This window comes from Nannospalax galili, unplaced genomic scaffold (assembly GCF_000622305.1).
Source record: "Nannospalax galili isolate Female #2095 unplaced genomic scaffold, S.galili_v1.0 scaffold2098, whole genome shotgun sequence".
NCBI classification, from domain to species: Eukaryota; Metazoa; Chordata; class Mammalia; order Rodentia; family Spalacidae; genus Nannospalax; species Nannospalax galili.
Window position 1 is genome coordinate 323,613 of NW_008340939.1, and position 17,867 is coordinate 341,479.

At 40.3% G+C, this 17,867-nt stretch overlaps 1 pseudogene; it reads right to left on the reverse strand.

Moving 5' to 3' along the window:
• Window positions 1-3,998: 3,998 nt before the first annotated feature.
• LOC115070898 lies at window positions 3,999-4,756 on the reverse strand (annotated as a pseudogene).
• Between the last annotated feature and the right edge of the window lie 13,111 nt (window positions 4,757-17,867).

Below are 17,867 nucleotides of genomic sequence, written 5' to 3' on the forward strand. Positions count from 1 at the left end.
TGCCCAGCATTATACAGCCTGTTTACAAATGTTAGCCACTTACTCTGTGACAAGAAAATCTTAGGTTATTAGAACTTTTTATGAATGAATCTTGAGTCTCACTGGAGCTTCATAATTTGCCTTAAGCTCACCAGTTTGAATTAAGAAGGCCAAAGTTAAAACAGAGCCAAGACTGAACCAAAAGTCCTTGCAGAGAATGTCCTTGCACAAAGGCTCCTTTATGACTTGGTCCATGCCATCTCCCCTTGTGGAAGTGACTCATATTTCCTACTCTACCACCCATGGGGGTAAAAGAACATTCTGTTCCTAATAGCTAGATGCTTTCTGGCTATGTAGTCATGTTCATTTTCTACAGAAGAGGGAAGATTAATTTGTTTTTTATACATGGAGTCTAAAATTTAAAGCTGTGCACTCCACTGTCTTGCCCTTGACATTAACAGTTTTGCTCCCCATGACAAATTTGAGTTTTAGTTGACCGAGAAAGGTAAAAAAATCAGAAGAACATTTCCAACATCCCTACCATCTCACCCACTTGCTATTGTGTACGTGGATATGGCATCCAAGTTATATTGTGTGAGAGTAGGTATGTAGCTCAAAGAGTGAAAAGAAGTGCACAGCCACTGAATGATGGACACGTATAATGAGTGTGTCTATGCACTATGGGGCATGTGGTGATGTGTGGTTTGAGGAAAAGAGTGGATGGGACATTAAGAGCTCATGCCATGTGAGCTACCATGTAGGTCAAGCCAGCCTAGGCAAGATGGTAGAACAGAGAACTCTCATGGATACACAATTGCACAGAGTGCAGTAGACAAAGGCATATTTAGCCAGGTTGTTGTTGAATTGAGTGAATAAGATAGTGATAAAGAGCCGAGCAGGATGGTACATATCTTTAATACCAGAACTTGGGAGACTGAGGCAAGTGGATCTCTGGGAGGTTAAGGCCAGCCTGGACTACATAGTGAGTTTCAGGATAGCTGGGGCTACAGGGAGACCCTGTCTCAAAAGAAAAAAAAAGATGGTGGTGATAAAAAACAGCGAGTTGAATATATATTCAAAGTACTGATTGGAAAGTTGACCCTGTACCATTTCCAGGCTTAGGCCACCCATAGCTCATTAATCCACCTCTCTAGTCACTGTGTCTCAGTCAGTCCACAGCAGGCACAAGCACCTCCATGCAAAGCTTTATGCCTGCTCCCAACTCAGAATTCACACTTTCTCACCCCTCTATGTAGTGTCTCTGTGGTTCCATGTTCTTCCTCATCGTCTTCTTTTCCTCCACATCCTCTGTCAGAAGTCACAGAGCACCGAGAATTTTCCTGACCACTCCATACAAACCTACCCACCTCAACATGCCATACCTCTGCTTTATTTTTCCTGTTAGAATCACCACTTGAGGAATTTATTTGTCATCTCATCCTATTGATTGATTTATTTGTTGTTTGTTTTTTTGAGCTAGGGTCTCACTGTTACCCCAGCTGGTCTGGAACTCTATGTTGACCAGGCTGTTCTTGATCTCACAGAGATCTACCTGCCTCTGCCTCCTAACTACTGGGACTAAAGATGTGTACCATCACACCTCCTGATTGAATTTTTAATAGAAGGTAAAGTGATGCAGAGGTGTCTAAAATCAGAGTAGAAAAACACACGTAGGACTAACACCTAAAACTAACTCATTAAAGTTATTGCTAAACTCATAACAGCTTCATGTTCCGCATTTATGTTCATCAAGTTTAATCTATTATTAGCCACTGAAAATATCACCGGATGAAAAAACTTGATGTAAAAGTCACTGATTATGGCAACACAAAGATAACCACATGCTTGAAGACTGCAGATATGCCAGAAAGCCACAAAATCAAACCGCACAGGACATACAAGTTAAATGCGATGAATGTTTAAGAAACTGAACCTTCACCAGTGTTTAGAAATGTTTTCATTAATGTCTTAAATATAATAAAACCTTGGCATGTTTTTAATTTCATCATGCCATATTTTTCTCTAACTTTATCAGAAGATTATAGCTACATTGCCAGTGCTGGGTTAAAGTAATCTGACTTAAATTTAATTAAACTTAACATCATAAGCCCATACTATCCCAAAATATACTATTTCACTTTAGTTTTCATAAAACTAAAGTGTATGTAATAAAGAAAAAAAGAATCTAAAGTCTGTCATGTGCAAAGTTTTTTCTTAACCATCATTCCATGGTCCCAAATAAAGCTTCAGAAACAGAAACAAAATTTTGACACAATGTGTTCAGTAATCTCCAAGAGATCAAAGCAAGATTGGATTGTCAAGTACTCCCACATAAAACACATATATAATTCTCTGTATGTTCAGTAAAATAAGTACTTTGTAAAAAGTTATGGGCAAAATGTATACCCTAAAACTATATTAATCAAAATAGCAACATAACAAATGACCTTAATATGGAACAAGGGTACTAACTTTACGCTGTAGAATAAGGTACGACACATTTAAAACTCTCCTGTACTTTTCGAAAAATTTGAACCTTATGTTACTCAAACAATATATTTTTAAAATTCACTACATTCTGGCTAGAAAATTCCAAACAGAAGAAGTGTTTCTAGTAATGGACAGTCAGTTTAGACAGCTGAAATACAAGAATACAGTATAACGGAAACCTGGGAACTAAAGTATACTAAGCTGCACTGTGGTGCATTTTAGTACATTTACATTTATGGAACTTGTGAAAGCTCAAGGCTTTCCATTTGTTATTTTCCTTAGATTTACAAAGTTTACATTTACATTTTGACACAGCTATGACAGAGAAATGTGAGTCTGCATGAAAATAAAACCTGCTGTACAATCTATTCTGTTTTTACTCTCTTGACCAAACATCACTAATGTGGAAAGATGGCTCAGCGGTTAAGAACACTGGCTGCTCTTGCAGAAGACTCAGGTTCAAATCCCAGCACCCACAAGGCAGCTAACAACTGTCTGTAACTCCAGTTCCAGGGGAATCTGACAGCCTCTTCTGTCCTCCACAGGCATTGCATGACATGGGTGCACTTACCTACACACAGGCAATAAACGCATACACATAAAATAAAAATAATAAATAAAACACTTTATAAAATCACCAACACTAGCATCATTAAAAACCATATTTAACAGGGTTGTCATGCAGTCTAGTCATTACCATCCTCAGATATCGAAACATTTCAATTTAATTTATGGCTGACATTAAAAGATATTTAATTAATTAAATGAAATAAATTTTATATCCAAAATAATTTACCAAGTCTTTAATTTTTCCTATAAGGGTATGCCAACATAAACTACTTAAACCTTAAATGAGGAAACACTATAGTTTCTAGAATAAGAATGCTTTCTAAAATATTATGGGTATCTTCATATATTCCTTTTAAAGGAGTTTAAGTTCCTGAGTGCCTATCCAGGATAGAATGGACTAGCCTGAACTTTAACTTTAATGGTTTGCCACATAGGCAACTGTAACACCAAGTCTTCATGTATCAAAAAAAATTTAATTCAGGCCACTGCATAAATTTTTTCCTCATATTTACCAATGAACTGCTGGTTTCTGTTAAGATATATCACTGCCATGTGTCAAGGATTGGTTGTAAGCCAAATTTAATGAATTTATTTCACTAAAACAATTGATAGCTTAAGCATTATTGAGCCAACAGGACATCAAATAAGTTGTTTAAAGTTCAAAGTCACAGCATGTTAACAAACAAATGGTCCTCAGTCACAAAATTATAAATGTAGTTTGGGGCAGAACTAAGCATGGGAATTAATCTGGTAACTCTCACAGCGAACTCTTGAATAGGACTATAGGTTGTAGCTTCCGTGTCAGGAGACACTGAGCTCCCTTGAAACTGTCAGGAGAACCACAGCTGGCAGTGCACTGTGAGATCTTCAAACTACACAGGATAGACTGACTGTTACATGTGGTTTCCACATGCGCTTATGTTCAAGGCTGACAGGAACAAGTTCAACTGATGCACCAATCAACTGTAACCTCCTCCACATTCATCATTACTGTAGAAGCTTCCATAGTGACCTCCACCAACTCCTCTGTTGCCATGACTACTCCTACCACTTCAGCTGTTGTTGGCAGATTACTATTAAAGCCAAAATTAGTAGAATGACTACTCGCTGTAGTCTCTAGCCTCAGGTCCTCCACTAAATCTGCTTTTGGAACTTCCATGACTGATACCCTTGCAGTGGTGTTGTTCATAATCCATACTTTCCAACCAAGATGGCACTTGTTTAGCTTCAACAAGGAGACCCAACAAACCATTCATGATGTTCAAATTCCTCTCATTAAAAATGAGGTAGCAAGGCCAAAGTTTCCGATACCCTCTGTATGGCCAGATCCATGCACATATTCTTCAAAGTCACTTGGCAAACCAAGATTCATGATGTGTTTCACATTTGAAACCCCTAGACACTTTGGCTACCACAGCTATAGCTATACCATAGCCACTAGAATTGGCCTCTCCTGAGCAGAGTTGCTGAGAGGCTTCCTCTCCAGCTTCCTGTGAGGGCTCTGTGAACACTGGCACAAGCTTATCCTTCTTGATATTAGAAATCCTCCAAGGAATCTGTAGCCAACAAACACTAAAGTTAGCGAATCTCTGTTGCATTTAAGATTAAGTAAAAATTACCATTTGTCTGGCTCTTCGACCCAAACTATGCTCCGTGTGATAGTCTGAGAAGTAGAATCTACACTGCTTACAGCCAGAAAAGAACGACCCAAGACAATTAATTATCAACCTCTATCCAGAGATGCTGTAAGACACCTAATCCCTTTTGGTTACAGACATTTTGATTCACTACCTCCATTGGCTCTGTTACTACCAAGGTATAAAAATTGAGTCAGAGCCAGGCGTGGTGGCACACACCTTTAATCCCAGCACTCGGGAGGCAGAGGCAGGCAGATCTCTGTGAGTTCAAGGCCAGCCTGGTCTACATAGTGAGTTCTGGGACAGCTAGGGCTACAGAGAGACCCTGTCTCCAAAAGACCAAAAAAAAAAAAAAAAAAAGAATCAAAGTGTAATTGTGCTACAACATTAATTAATACCAACAAGGTCTTGTCCTGGAGAACATAGTAATTCTGAAATTAAGCTTACAAATTAAATAGAAATATTGAGTTAATATGCATGATGAATCTGTGGTATTTCTAAATATAATTTTAAAAATGCAATCTCATTCTGTCATCAAACTAATTGAAACTGTTCACCTTCATTTAGAACATCAATTTAAAATTGCGTCGTCTTGTTTTTCTGCTCATTAACTCAAACAATAACAACAACAAATATTTAGGATGCATAGCTCAGGGTGTCAGAGATCAGGGCGATCCAAACTGTCATTTACCTGGAGGAGAAACTTGTCTTTCCTGCTTTTAGCTTTAACCTGCTCCAGAAATAGTATATAAAACAAGTTCAGTGAAAGGCACTAAAACATTGACTAGATCACAGATGGTGAAAATGATTTAAAATTTAAATGATTCACCCATTTTTTTTCAATTTACTTTCTACCCACAAAAAGCCTTTGCAAATTTTAGCTTGAAAGTGCTGTGCTTGAGGTCTTTATCTATCTTAAATTGTTTTTCATCTTTAAAATGGTGTTTTCAGGATAGAATGACAGTGTTGTGATGGAAGCAGAAAATAATTTAATCTTTGAAAGCCTGGGCTCAAAATGCAGCTCCTGTCTTCTTGGTTTGCTAGAGACAATGTTTAACTGAGAGAAGCAATGTTCTTCCTACCATCCTAGCAGTGATTTTTGTGTAGCTCCAAGACAGGCTGGTTATTCTTCATCCTCTGCACTGTAATGGGATAATATGAGACAACGGAATAATTTGGAATAATAGGATGGATTTACTGAGATGAAGATTACATATAAAAGTTGTACCTATATGATATGTACTTTGCGAGGTGTTTGTTTTATTCTTGTTCATTTCACTTTTGCAGTAAGAGTGTCAGCATGGATTAGTGTTTGAGATTCTCTGGTACAGGAAAGGAAAACAGGATGGTAATGCACAGAGGAAAGATCGTATTTTATCTACAGCACTTCTAAAGAGAATTACTAGACATGCTTGCTCCTTAGGACTGCTGATGTCAGATGCAGATGTCAGTCACACAGCAGTTGAACTCTGAGGAGTCTGGAAATAAAATGATAGTACCTGACTAATTCAGCAAAATACATGGTTCACTGCTGGAGGGACAGGGCAGTGTTGCCTGTGGGGAAAGCCAGAGCAAGCAGAAATTCCTTTCCTTCTTAGGAACTCATTAGAACAGAGTTTGGTAGTCTTGTAAGATGGTGTTAAATTCATTTACTTAAGTAGTCTTCCAAACTTTCATTTATATGTTCAAAATGGTACTGGACTAGCTGGCTATTTAGATGGTGAGTGGATTTACAGATGGAGGTCTCTCAGGTACTCCACAAGTCCCCTACTCAGGATTCATATATATATATTATGATATGTGACAAGGAGACATTTCGAAATCCATTGTTGTATGATACTTTCTTTGGCTACCATACATTTATCAGCCTCTAAAATGGAAGATTAATCACTTATCTTTCTTCAGAAGAAAGATTAATACCTTGTAGAGTTGTTAAGATTCTAGTTAGATCCATTATGAGCTTTGATGGACAGTTGCTAGGGAAACACTGAACTGGGTTGGAGGTCCTGAAAGTAAAGACTTCCATTTATGGGTTACACTACTAGGAAGAAGCAATGTCTTCATTTGTTTTGGTAAGATATCTTCGTGGGGTAATTTACAACACACTGTTACCACTTATAATTCTGGTTGCTGAGAAGTTCAAGATCAAGGTGCTGTCACAGCATTATCAGCTGAGACCATCTTCCTTACAAACGACGCTTTCCATGTCGTCCCATGGAAAAAGGGACACTCGAAGTTCCTTGGGCCACTTTTTAAGGGCACTAATCCCATTCAGTGAGGGCTCTGCCTACATGACTTGTTCATCTCACCAGCGCCCTTCTTACTATTGGGTGCTACATTCCAGCACATGTGTTTGACGATAGCTGAGATGGAAGTCCATACCTTTCCAGCAGCAGGAAGGACAACATAAGCCTCCACACAGAACAGGTTCAAGCTATGGATTAATAGGGCCTTAGTATTTCCCTACCTTGGCTACACTCTACAGATGGTTCCACCCCTTGTAGGCTCTGACCATCCTTCCAGCCTACATGTATACAACAGAGCAAGCCTAACCCAGGGTAGGCTTCTTTTTCTTGTATTAGTTTACTTTAGAAAAATTGTGATTATAAATTCTTTTTCTCCCCTTTGAGATGTAAATTAAAATCAATAACCTATTGATGGTTTTACAACCCAGGGCTATCTTTTTCTAGACCTGGGAACCATCTACTTGAAAGGTGATCATCAGGTGTGATGGTGACCTAGTCCCCAAAACACTTAGGAAGCGAGGCATCTACCCTTAGTGGGAGCTTTGCACTGAGTAGGAAATCTTCCTGGTCTAACAAAGACAGGAGAAAGTTTGCTATTCTTGAGGGTGAGGTATCCAAACCCAGCTGTCCTAAGACTTCCTACCCCAGCACATAAATTCTCACTTGTTCTTATTTCATTGAAAATACATATCTAGACATGGTCTATGATTTTTCCTTTATTATATGCAATATGGGAAAAATCAATGTGTTGCTCATCTTTTCCAATGTGATTTTTCTTTAATAATACACACACAGTCAAGAACTCTTATGGCACTAATGGAGGAAAGGAGAAATTCACAACAAGGGTTCACAGTAGCATTCATATAAAACAAGGCACATGAGAGAAAAATAAAGGTATTTGGCCATTCTTGCAAATGAGCATCTAGGGAAACTTAAACTAGTTGCATGTATATTCTCTTATTTATTATGAAAACATCAAAAAAGAAAAACTAAGAGTTCAACAAGCAGCTGAGCAAATGTGGATTATTTTATTAACTTTCAAAATTTTGCTTTCTGGTTTTTAAAACTTAATTTACAGTAACTTTCTTTTGAACTTTATCAAAATCAGTCTTAAAAGTGTGACTAAAGGGACACGGTTCAGCACAAATGAAAGTAAAGTGAAATGCAATTGAACTCTTCCATATGGTCTGTCGGTATCTTTGTGTTCATCATGGGGATGATCCTCTGTGAGCTGATGAATTGAATCTACCCAATGATGAGGTATTGAACACTAGTGCTGAAGAGCATCCTGCCTGTAACCACTGAGCCATCTCTCCAGCCCCCAATAAAATATTTTTAAAGAAATTGATATAATTAATGTCACTGGCAAATCCTCTTTTCAGAAACTGAGTGTAAAAGAAACTTGGAGTGGTCCCTACGCTACTGGGAGGCAGAGCCGAACTCCAAGAAAGCAACTGCAAAGGGCAAAGCAAAGAAAGTGAGTGGGACACGGGCAAGAGAGAAAACAGTCCAACTGTGAGATAGGCTGCTACGTTTGGAACCCGAGAACCTGTGGTTAGCAGAGCCCCCGAAAAGAAACAAGCCTTTGTTGTTCTCAGTCAATAAGGATTTGAAGCAGTCTAAAGACTTTGATAATGACGCCTGTGGTAGAAGTAATAGCAAGTAACGGCATTTTAACATGAATACGGCATAGTTTCAGATCCATGTGTCAAAAAAATAGTTCGTGGTACCCATGGGAGAGCAGCAGCAAGTGTTAAGAGGAATCCAGACCAGGAGAGAACTTGGCCCTTTGATCATGACTGACATTGCCAGGATGACGCCAGCGAAGAAGCCAGAAGATAAAGTCATTATTCCATCCACAGTACACATAATTTTGCACAAAAATGTCCTATAGCCATCATAATTAAATCTACCTTTCCATCTTTTTCTATATAGTCTATTTCAATTTATTTACTTATTCCCTTAAAGAATTTCATAAAATAAGAGAAGGGGGACCCCTCATTCTGCACAAGAGTGACATTAATTATATCAGTTTCTTTAAAAAATATTTTTGGGGGTCTGGAGAGATGGCTCGGTGGTTAAGAGCACTGGCTTGTTGCTCTTGCAGAGGACCTGAGTTCAATTCCCAGCACCAATATGGTGGCTAACAACCACCCATAACCCCAGTTCCAGGGGATCCACCACCTTCTCCTGACCTCCACAAGCATTGCATGACACAGGTGTACTTACATACATGCAGGCAATACACTTGTACACATAAAATAAAAATAGTAAATAGAATGTTAAAATATTTTATTGATTCTTTGAGGATTTCATACAATGCATTTTGTTCGCATTCAGATCTCCTCCCACACACCCATTCCAACCTTAACTACCTCCCATCTTCATGTCCTCTCTTATTTCTTAAGGCTTATAGAGTCTAAATTGTGTATCCAAATGTTCTTTGGTGTGGGTCAATCCCTTGGAGCCTAGTCAATCTACCTGGTGTTACACCCTTAAGGAAAACTGACTCTTCCTCATCCAGTTACCAGTAATTCCTCAGCTACAGCTGGGGAATCTTACTTACCCCTGTTCCCATGCTGGGATTTTGTCTGATTGAGCTTGCACAGGTCTTATACATGCTGTCACAATTACCGTGAGTTCATTCATGCTACAGCCTGGCCCTCTAGAAAGCAGTTTCCACCACCTTTGTCTCTTACAAACTTTCTGTCCTTTTCTGCAATGATCCCTGAGCCTTGGGAAGAGATAATGTGATATAGGTGTCCCATGTAGGCCTGAGCACTCAGCAGTCTCTTACTCTCTGCACACCGACAAGTCATGGGCCCCTGCCTTGATCTCAGCTCTGCTGTAGGAAGAAGCTTCTCTGTTGAGCGATCCAAGCTGCATTGATCTATGGGTGTGAATGTAAGTCTAGGAGTTGGTTTAATACTATGTCTATTTAGCAGAATAATAGTAGTAGGTTTTCCCCTGTGGCCTGCGACCTGTCTAGTCACAGGTTCTTGGCTCTGATAACAGTGGCAGGTATGGGTTCCATCCTGTGAATTGGGCCTTAGATCCATTCAAAAAATGGTTGCTTTTCCCAGAGCATTTACTCCACTGTTGCACCAGTGGGCATATTTTGCCAGGACAGATGTTATTCTAGTTCACATGGCTCACAGCTGGGCAAGATGGATGAGCACTTTTGTCTTCTGGTAGCATGCATGGCACCTTCCAGCACTATAAAAGCTGGCCAGTAGAGGTTTGAGGTCAGCACCAGCTTGAGTTCTCTGTTTTCTCTAAGACTCAAGTATGTCCTATCTTCAGCAATAGGGTCTTAGTGTCAAGTTTTGGCAGGTACCCAAGAGCAGTGGCAAAAGCCAGTATTGTCTGAGGTTCTATGGGGCATCCTCTTGTCAACAGCTCTAGAAAAAGTCCATTCCTGGCACTGGGGTTTTTATTTGCTTGCCTGTGGTGTCTGGTAGGGGCATTGTCTCTTCATTTAAATAATTCATTAAAGCTCTTTTTGTGTTGCATATGTATACATTTTAAGAAGCTTCTATAGTTATCAAGTTTCCATAGGATTTTCTCAAAAGGCTTTTAATGCCGCTGCTCAGCAATCTTTCTCCTTTTTATTCAGTCCAGAACGGCTGGTCCATAGAACGGTACCAAAGTCCTTATAAACTATAGCCCTACTGACACCTTGTTAGCCCATTCTGCTGGATAGCTTTAGTGCCAACTTGACACACCTGGGTTGAGGGAGCCTTTAAAGTCCTTATAAACTATAGCCCTACTGACACCTTGATTTTAGCCCATTCTGCTGGATAGCTTTAGTGCCAACTTGACACACCTGAGTTTAGGGAGCCTCAATTGGGGAATTGCTTCCATTGGACTGGCCTGTGGCCATGTCTGAGGGGCATCTTCTTGATTGTTGAGTGATGTGGGAGGGCTTAGCCCACTGTGGGTGGTGCCACCCCCAGGCAGGTGGGCCTGTGTTGCATAAAAAAGCAGGCTGTGCAGGAGCCAGGGGAGCAAGCCAGTAAGCAGTGTTCCTCCATGGCCTGTGCTCCAGCTCCTGCCTCCAGGTTTCCTGTGTGAGTTCCTATCTTGGGCTCCCTGATGAACTGTGACCCAGGAGATGTAAGACAAATAAACCCTTTCCTCCCCAAGTTGGTAGTGGTAAGAGTGTTTTGTCACAGCAATGGCGAAACAAACTAGGACAGAAATTGGTACCAGAGGGTCAGGCATTGCTGTGACAGACCTGACCTTGGTGTTGTTAGAAGGATTGTGGAAGTGTTCAGAACTTTGGGCTGGAAAAGCCATTGAATACTTAGAGTTTATTGCTAAGGAGCTTGGAACAGTTATGCTGAAAGAGTTATGAACAATAGAGACCTGGCTTATGAAGCTCCAAGGGGAAGCAGAGACTATCAGGGCTGTTTGTGTGATATTTTGAATTGAGAATCTGTGGGTTCTGGTTACTGGGGCTGAAGAATCAGCTGTGATTAGAGGAGACCAGAACCTGAAGTAAAACTTTGCTTTACTGGAACAATTGATGCTGGTTAGCAGGGCCTGAAAAATCAGCTATAAGTAACAAGAGACCAGCATCATTGAGGTGAAGTCTTCTGGGAGGTATTTCCTCAGGGTCAGCACACAGAGGGGACCCACACCTCTACTTCAAGCTGGAAGCAGGACTTGGTAATGTGTAAGAGTCTCCTGCATGGTTCTGGTGTTGAAAGCATGAAGGGGTCACAGAGAGCAGCTGAGACTTGGCATCCTGAGAGGCCAGGAAAGGCCATAGATAAAAGTGCAGCTTCAGTTGCAGTTAAGACCCCAGGATTGAAGGGGTCATGGAGAAAATCTGAGGCATTGCACCCTGACACCTAAGAGGCCAGAAGAGGCCATTGGTGAAGGTATAGCCTCAGTTTCACTGTAGACCCCAGATTTTTGGTGATGCCAGGACCGTGGGACGACCACAAGGGCAGCAGTAGGTGTGGAATGGAGCTGGCCTGCGTCTGTGAGATGAGCTGTGTGTGCTATGGACGGCAGAGTTAGAGAACTGGAACTGCCAGAACCCTTTGGAGCCTAGAAGATAGTGAGTGAATCGCAGATGTCTACCCAGCCTTGAGCTAATTTCCTGGACTTTGGTTTCCCTTAGGTATGCTTGATTCTTCCCTTTGAAATAAGACAGTACTTGTTTTGGATTTTAAAAAAGCCCACACTTAAGAGACTTTTAAAAAAGACTATGGACTTTTAAGTGTTTGGATTTTTAAGGACGTAGGGCTTTTAAGGTTGTACTGTCTTATGATGTGATAGTAACATTATTATCTTGGGAACAAGAATTGGAAATGTTCTGGTTTAACAGTGATGTGTTTATGTGTCAAGTTGACAAGGGATCAATTGTGCTGGATAGCTTTAGTGTCAACCTGACACACCTGGGTAGAGGGAGCCTCAGCTCCAACAATGGCTGCACCACATGGGAGAGTCTGAGAATCCATAGTTGCTCTGTCTGCTAGGCTGGATGTCTCAGTAGTCTCAATTTGGCGCTAAAAGTTTGATCAGTTCTTAAAGATTGGCTAGTCTTCAGTCTCCAGCATCAAGACTACCTCACCAGGTAGAGAAAAGGCAAACAGCAAAAAACAAGCACTCTCCTCTACCATGGGATGTGCTTCAGCTCTTTCCTCCAGGTTCCTGCCTGAGTTCCTACCTTGGACTCCCTGATGAACTGTGACCTGGGAGATGTAAGACAAATAAACCCTTTCCTCCCCAAGTTAGTATTGGTCAAACTGTTTTGTCACAGCAATGGAAAAACAAACTAGGACATGACTCAAGGCCCATTAATGGCTTCCAACCTCCAGAACTATACTACAAAAAATTCTCCTGTTTTATGTCATTAAGTTTATGATGATTTGTCACAGTAGCAAAAGAAAACTAATAATCCATTTTTATGAGTGTGTGTGCCCAACTCACAGGTGGATAAAGGCTCTAGGTCAGCTGAATATTAGTATTACTCTCTCTTTGATCATCTTAAGTAAATACACATTCCCAAATGTGCATTGACATTATTTCTAATACCCCAAAGATTGCGCTCTGAGTATTCAAAACAATACTAAAATATCTTTCTGTCAATAGCATTCTGTATTATTTTAAGCAGATAGTGTGTGTGTGTGTGTGTGTGTGTGTGTGTGTGTGTATCTGTGGGTGTATCTGTGTGTGTGTATGTGTATTACATACTTTCCATAACATAAATGGGTATTCTTACAAAATTTGAAAATATATCTGAAGGATAATTTCTAAAGGATTCCTTTTGAACTGATAGAATTTTATTTAAAAGAAATCTATCATAGAGAGAAAAGATGTTTGACATTTTGCCGTTGCCCAACATGGCCTTTGTTAGGTTGTCATAGATATCACTATACTACAGGATCAAACAGAGGGTAACATAGGTTTTTTCTAGGTTAATTTCTATAGGACAGCTAAAAAAATAACTCCGTTAACAGATGCATGGATTTTCCCCTTTGTTTAATGGACTGAGTGAATACAAGTGACTTTAAATGACATTCTAGGTATTTCTAGGAAGCAGATCAAAGATTTATATCCTATCGGTATACGTCGGGTCAAAGTATGAACATTCGAAATGGTGATAGGTGAAAATGTCAAGTTTGCCAGCGTTTCATACCTTTCCGTACTATGCTTATGGAGAACCCATAGATGAGCACCAAATACCTAAGGCTAGAAATCAGAAATACTCCTAGCTGAAGGATGTGTCTGACTGCTCGTTAGAGAAAGCAGCACACCTTAATTCCAGAACGGCAGTTAAACGTCTGTTAAACATTAGCTCTGATTAACGTACTTTGCCTACCTTTAAATGAATCTTTCAATGTGTCTGACTGCTCGTTAGAGAAAGCAGCACACCTTAATTCCAGAACAGCAGTTAAACGTTAAACATTAGCTCTGATTAACGTACTTTGCCTACCTTTAAATGAATCTTTTAGCACCTTTTTATCAGCTTCTTTCATCACTTTGAATATGAAACGGAGGACAAAGAGGTAACGGTGCTAGAAAGAGCCCAGGGAGAATGTATCTTGGGGTCCAGGGTTGCAAAGGAGGTACCCCAGAAAACAAAAAGGAGGGAGAGGCGACATGGCTCTCCTTATCTTCCCTCAAGTGACATACGCTTAACAGTGGTTGAATATTCTAGAAACTAGGGGACAGAGAAAGAGATGCACTTCTTTAAGATAATACGTTATCAGAAACTGGACAGAGAATTAATTTTAGAGGGAACAGAAAGGTGATGGACAAAGCATACACTGGTGTGTCTATCAGTTTTCCCTCCCCAGGAAGATGTCAATGTGTAAAAGATAAAAGGCCACGTTTATATTCCTTTATATTTCCACTGCTATTGACCATGCTGAAAGAGGGTAACGATCATATACCAACTCATTTAGATTTGCTCCTGTGTGTGTGTGTGTGTGTGTGTGTGTGTGTTATTTTGACAAAATAATGCCACTAAATTTGGTCACACCTTAAGTTACTTTTCAAACAAAGATTGCAATCCCTACTATATACAAATCTATCCTGAGTGTAATGGACAGTTGTTCATCTTCAGATTTTTGCTTTGTTTTCATCAACAGATATACATTCTCAGTCAATTTATAAAGGTCAAACCTGTGAGAGATGGTGGGAGAGAAGGAGTGTACTGCTTATAATCTATTTAAAATTTTCTCACAGTAGTATAAGGAATTAAACCTTAAGTAATTTGTAATTATTTTTAAAATTTGCTCTTAAAAACAAAGTAGCAGAGGCATTATTTTAGTGAAAGTATTCTTGGCACATGACTTGTTCCAATGTTCATTTTGAAGCTAACAAAGACAGATTTAGACTTAGGGGACAACATAAGCACATAGAACATTAGAAATCAAAATATGGCGGGGAACATCCACTTTCTTTTCATAATGGGACTAAAATGAGAAGTAGTGACACTGAGCATGTCTGCCCACAAGTGAACATTCTGATAGCTCATTCTCTATGTCTTCTTGTGAATGAATGGATTCTATTATCGCCTTTCTTTATTGCTTATGTCTGTGATAGTCATTTTCTGGAATCCTCACTCTAAACTCTTGAACCTTCCTTTGAAAGCTCTGTATTACCATGGCAAAAAGGATTATGTAGATGTATTAAAACAGGGAGATCATCTTGAATTACTCAAATGCACTTACTCCACCTCATGTGCCCTGGGAAGCAGATAATGTTTTCATAGATGGTGTGATGGCTAATCCTGGGTGTCAATTTGACTGGATCTGGGATTAACTGAAATGAAAGAGATCTTCTTGATTGGATCATCTGAAGCTGGAAGACACACCCTAAATGTGGGTGTTACCTTCTGATGGCAGCCCGTATAAAAGGCCAAGGCAGAGGAGAATGCCAGGCTACTTGCTGCTTGCCTTCTCTCTCGCTGGTGAGTTCACCTTGCTGCTGTAGACTGAAGACTAGCTGATCTTTTGGAATTCGTTGGACCTTCAGCACCAGATTGGGACTACTGAGACATCCAGCCTTGTGGACTGAGCTACTACGGATCCTCAGCCTCTCCAGTGTGCTGCAGCCATTATTGAACTACATCCTGTGAGCTAAGAAGCTGATAAATCTCTATACATATATATTCATTCTACCGGTTCTGTTTCTTTGGAGAACGCTAACTAATACAGATGGAATTATAGATATACAACAGCAAAACTGAGAGATTAAAAGATTAAGAATTGGACGTGATGCACTTTCACTGGCTCTAAGACATAGAGATTGATGTGCAAGAGTCTGGGAGAGGTTCCAAAGGCTCCTGGCACCCTTCAGAAGGAATGCATCATCCTGTACAAATGAAGATTGTGCTGTGGTTGACAACCAGCAAAGAGACAGGAACCACAAAGTACAGAATTCAATCACAATTGGATGAGCTTAGGAGTGGCTTCCCAGAGCCTGCATCAAGGGATACATTCCACACTCCTCTGCATCCTCTGCCACCATGGTACATTTTAGTCTTTTCTTCAAGCACTTCAAGCCTTTTCTTCCTGGCATACTGGGGTAGACACACCTTACATTAGCTACATTTTTAAATTTTATTTATTAATTCACATATTTTTATTTTATGTGTATGAGCATTATACCTGCATGTGTGTAAGTGCACTTGTGTCATGCAATACCCACAGAGGACAGAAGAGGGCATCAGCTCCCCTGGAACTGGAGTTACAGACAGTTGTTAGCTACTCTGTGGGTGCTGGGATTTGAACCCTGGCCTTCTGCAAAAACAGCCAGTGCTCTTAACTGCTGAGCCATCTCTCCAGCCTCACATTAGTTACATTTTCATTGTTGTGATAAAGCACCATGATCAGAAGTGATGTATTAGAGCAGACTTTCTGGTAAATTATGGTTCCAGAGGGTTAGATACCATAATGTCCAGGAAGGTGTGGCTGCAGGAAGCCAAAAGATCACAGTAAACAGGAAGCAGAGAGAGTGACCTGGCAGTTGGGCAAGGCATTGAACTCAATGCCCACCCCTCAGTGACCTGCTTCCTCCTACAAGGCTCCACATTCTATAGTTTCCTATAGAAACATTCTATAGTTTCCTATAACCTCCCCAAACAGCACCACCAGCTGGGGACCAAGTGTTCAAATACATGAGCTCCTGGGGGACAATTTCTCATTTAAACCACCACACACCTCTTGCTGGAACATCCCACTATACTATGTCCAATTCTTCAGTGATTTATTCTTCTAGTTTAATTAATATCCCACTTCCCACCCTGGGAAATCCTCCCTTATCTGTAAGATGTCATCACAGGTTGTATCCTCTCCAGCCTTGACTGGGCCCACCCATTTAACTTTAGTGATGTCAGTGATTAGTCACCCAACCAAATTAACTGTGCACCTTCATTGTCAGAGGAATATTGGCAAATCAAATAGGCACTGAACGTCATGTAGGCTGGTGTACAGAATGTAGAATGATGTGAATCAACGAGTAAAGCATAAAAGGTGATGTTTGTACCTTTCTATCTCCACTGCAATGACAATGTTAGAAGTTAATAATTACATAATGACTCATTTAGATCTGATCGTACGTGTGTGTGTGTGTGTGTGTGTGTGTGTGTGTGTGTGTGCATGTCCCTCATAAGTGGATATACAAGACATAGGAAGAAGAATAAGGGGACAGAACTGCTCAAAGTGTTAGGATATTTTCCTAGTTGTGTCAAATGTATTTTTTACATGTGAGTTTCTCAGGTTTTAGAACTCTGAAAATCAAGGAAGGATTTTATGCATCATTTGATGAAGAGAATTACCCTCAGCAGAGGCAAAGCAATGACACCAAAATTATGGGAAACATCAGGAGACTATTAAAACTAAGGGATGCGGCCTGAGAAGATGGCTCAGTAGGCAACTGCTTGCCTCACAAGCATGAGCACCTGAATATCACACCCCAGAACCTACATGGAAGCCAAGCAGGTGTGGAGGCCACCGTAACACCGGCGATCAGAAGGCAGAAACAGGAAATCCCCAGCACAAGCTGACTGGCTTCATTTGCTGGAATTGGGTTTAATGAGAGACCCTGCCTCTACAAGGAAAAGTACAGTGTGATCAAGGAGATGCCGGACAAAAATTTGGGGCTATACTCACATGTGCTCCTGTAGTGAGACACATATGAACACTTACATACATTCAAAAACAACAAAACCTAAAGAATAGGAACCCAGTGTAAAAAAAAAAATCCATTTCTTCCTTAGAAACAATTTGTACAGCTGACTTAAGACTGAAATCTATTAATCTAACATGTGTCCTGTTTTAAATGGGGTAGTCATTTCTCAAGGGATGCTAACTCTAGGGACCAGAGTTTAAGTTCAACCCCACTCCATTCCTTTACTTCATCCCCATCCCCTACACCACCTTCCCCTCCCAATTCCATATGTTCTTGCTCTCTCGCTCTCTTT